This window comes from Coenobita brevimanus, chromosome 74, assembly GCF_032717465.1.
Source record: "Coenobita brevimanus isolate Jiangsu-jjx chromosome 74, ASM3271746v2, whole genome shotgun sequence".
Taxonomy (NCBI): Eukaryota; Metazoa; Arthropoda; class Malacostraca; order Decapoda; family Coenobitidae; genus Coenobita; species Coenobita brevimanus.
In genome coordinates, this window is record NC_137027.1 from 7439690 (window position 1) to 7443927 (window position 4238).

Sequence of the window (4238 nt, forward strand, 5' to 3'; positions counted from 1 at the left end):
TACTGCACATAACACATCCATGTCACGTCAATGAATCACGCCTGTAGTATAATTATCATGCAATCTTCTTGCGACCTCCAGACTCAGAACTCTGTATATTAAGCCCTTTGTAAGATCTGCCCCCTTCTTCTATGAACCACTATTGTCACTTACCCTTCACCTGAACCTTTTTTGTTACTGAAATGCGGTACACTTTACCGGAGAAAGTATCCCCTTGAATCTGCGAATACATTACTCGTATACAGGGTGTTTCCAGAGTCTTGTTACGTAGGGAACACTGAATGTGTACGCAGGGGAAGTCACAACATATTACTTGTAGCCCAATTACCCGGTACTTATAGTCTCTGAATTTATATCCACGAGTAAGAGTGATAACAAATAGGTTGAATAAAGTACGACAACGCAAGAGGATAAGCCACTTTGCTTGATCGTAGCTCCAGTACTAACTTCGTACCTCCAAAAGGAATGGGTATCCTTGGTTAACAACCACCGATTTAAAGACTGCAAGTTCAATTACGTATTCAAGAACATAATTTTTGCTACTTTCAGATGATTTTACTTAAATTATATTTTAGCAGTGAAAGGGTAAATGAAAACTGTTTAACCCCTCCAATCTGAAAAATCCCTCTGAAGAATAAGTACAAACATATCACTGGACTGAAAAAAAAAAATATATATATAGACTACCTACCATGCCGTGAGGAAAACAAAAAAAAACCACCACCCACATATTTAGTCCAGTTCTCCTTACAAGTTTTTAACCTCTTGCTCTATGAACTGCCATAGGGACATCGGATGCCCATATGCTGCAACTGAATCACACTCATCATCCATCCAGCGCTGGAGCGCGACGCTTGTACAGTATGGTGTAACACCAATATAAAATCCAGGCTACTTCGCTGCCCCGCTATACAAACGGCCCTCAGCCCCCTCCCTGTGCCCCGAAAGGAGGAAGATGAATAGCCGATGGGCAAGTTTTCAGTCCACCGGGTTCACCTTCCGATGAGTCATGGGGGCACAGCTAGGAAATTATGGGGGAGGGGATGAACTGTGCTTGTCATTATTTTTGAGGGACAGCTGCTTGGAAAGTATTGTTAGAATATCTAGATTGATAAAAAGAAAATCTCACATTAAATACAAAAGGAAACAACACAGGAAACAATCATTATTAGCCGAAAGGATGAAAAAATAAAAATAAATGTCCAAAAGAATATCTCCCTGTTCAGCTTATCCTGTTTGAAGGGGAGTGGGCGGTGCCTCACCTTTGGCTGCACGAATGGGACACAACAACAAACATGATACACTGACCTTTCTGTATTGGCTACCCGGTAGAAATGACCCTCGGCTAATTAAAAGTGTGTCTTCTGACACTTTTAATTTACCCTCATAGAAACTGGACAACAATCACAGGAGTTCCCTCCACACCACATAAATATAACCGCCTTATATAATCCACTCTTATTATTGTTATATGTAGGCTCTTCAAACCCATTTACGTCTTTTTAAAAAATCCTTCTTACATGCGTTCTCTAATATCTGTTTCACTGCAGATATTTGATCCTCACGTCCCTACTTTTCCAGAAGCCATCTCATTCATCACTTACCACGTTCCACGATACCTGCTTTACCTATCAGTCAGTAATCTTTCTTAATACATTATTCTGTGACGTGTCTTTCTAACTAGTCGATAATATGCTGGAATTGTTTAACTGAAAAGTTGCTTTTAATGTAATATGTATAGTCTGTACTGTCACAATAGTTATACGTAAGGGTGGTTTTACACTTGGCGAATGAACGTGAACGACCTCTAGCAAGCGCGGCCGGTCTAGGGAGCATAATCGAATCTTAACGAGCTTATATGAATGTTCGAATGGGTGTCGGTACACCATCTTTTTTTTCGATAGTCCGTGGATGAAAATACCTGTATTTCCATTACATGCAACTGGCTTTTCTTCCATTGACATTCCGGTATGTGAGTGATTGCAGTGGGGATATCGAAGCATATATAAAACAAAATCACCATCATAGTTACGTCACCAAATATACTGTCAGAATAAAATACCATCACTAAAGTCTTTATCCTCTGTTAATAGGATCTTTATCGAAGCCTACAGGTACTTTTACTACGGGGTTCCCGGAACATGAGAAGTCTTCAGGGGGGCATGTGCAATTTAATACAACATATTTTATCGTGTATAATAGATGACATTCTCGGGGTGTGGGGCATTAGCATATCAAATGAGAGAGAGAGAGAGAGAGAGAAAGCGGGGGGGGGAAGAGTTGCGGTAGCGAGCTGGTTACACGAGCTTGAAGCGAGTCGATTTTTCACTCATTTCTCGAGCAGTTGGTAGACTATAATATGGTACGCTGCTCCTGCTACTACTGAGAGGGGGGGTTCACGTCAACCAGGTCGACTCGCAAGGAGCCTGTTTTTTCTATTGCACCATGGCTCGTACCAAGGAGAATATAAAGCTAGCCGAGGATGCGGAACACGGAGGCATGGGGCGTAAGGTGGCGGGGCAAGTACGGCGGTACCACGTCAGGAAGGGGCACGGCTTCCTGACTCGTCGGGACACAGGCGACGACGTTTTTATCCACCGCTCCTCCATTGTAGCCCCTAACCCAGCCCATCCTGTGCTGCTGGCGAAGTGGTGGAGTTCGTGGTGGAGGAGAGCGCCTAGGGTCCAGCAGCTGCCTTTGTTACTGGCCCTGCAGGCCAGGTGGTGCAGGGCTCTCCCCACGCCCTTTCCCGTCGTCGGCGCCAGCGCCAGCCTCCAGCTGCGGCTTCTGCCTCCTTCCCTGCCTCCACCATCGTTACTATGTGTGAGGAGGTTGCCAAGGCCTTCTCGGGGGAGGGGGGGATTTGGCAGTTTTTGCCCAGCGCCTGCCTGCCATCTTCAAGGCCAATGGGCTCCCTGCCATCATAATCCCCAGGTCTTTTTTCCTCCACACCCATGGTGCAGAGGAGGCCTGGGAGGAGGGCCCCTTGTCGTCGTTCTGGGCCCCCTGCGACCCCCACTTCTTTGGTCCCGAGGGTGCTGCAGCTGCAACCCTCAACTCCCCCAACGAGGATCAGACTGTCAGGGCGTGCTGTCTCCCCCCGGTCTACCTCGCAGCCCCTCCCTGGAAGTTGGGGACGATTAGCCCTCATCATCATCTGAGGTAGGAGTTCCCACGCCTTCTGTGTCTCCTGTGGTGCCTCCGGATGTGCCTACCGCTTCATCTGAGGCTCAAGCACTGGCGAGTCCCACGCCCTCTGCTTCGGCTCGGCGACTCTCTTGGGGCAACTTTGCCTCCCTCACCCGGTTTGGCCTCAAGAGCATGGAGCAGCAGTTGCGGTACGACAAGGACAAGGCACCTGAGGAGTGTGGGCAGGAGGAGTTCAGTAAGGGGGACTACCAACGGGCCTTGCTTTCTTTCAAAGAGTTGCTCCGAGGGTCTCTTCAGGCTGTCACCGACCCCGCGGAGGTTCGAATCCTGTCCTACACCCGGGATTGTACGTTCACACCTCAGTGGCACAGACTCTGCATCTGACTCAGGCTCCAGTTCTTGTGCTTCATCTGAGGTCTAACCAGCCTTCGGCCTTCAGCCTCATATCACTTCCTCCCGTGTGACTATGCCCTCCATAGCCTGTATTTGGAGCTGAATATAAGAGTGTCCTTTTGTGTAACTGTCTTTTTGTATTCGGGCATCTTTTGTTTATTTGAGGATTTTCACTTTTAGTTTATTTCAATGTCTTTTGTGTATTTGTTTCCTGTATTTGTCTTGAACATAGACTCTATATGGCTTAATGGCCACATATGGCCGATAGCCATTAATTCAAGAAAAGTATGCTACTACTTCATTGCTACTACTACTATTATAATTGTTATTATTATCATCATCACCATCATCATTATTGTTATTACTCTGGTGCACTTGGGTTTTGGCGGGTCAACCGGAACAGGGATTCTCAAACCGTGTGACGATTTTACTGTTTAGAAAAGTGGTAGGATTAAAGGAGACTGATTCTGACCCCCTCTACTATGGAACGTCTTTCCAATTATTATCATCATCACCATCATCATTATTGTTATTACTCTGGTGCACTTGGGTTTTGGCGGGTCAACCGGAACAGGGATTCTCAAACCGTGTGACGATTTTACTTTTTAGAAAAGTGGTAGGATTAAAGGAGACTGATTCTGACCCCTCTACTATGGAACGTCTTTCCAAAAGCTGGCGAAATCGTCTGACGGTAG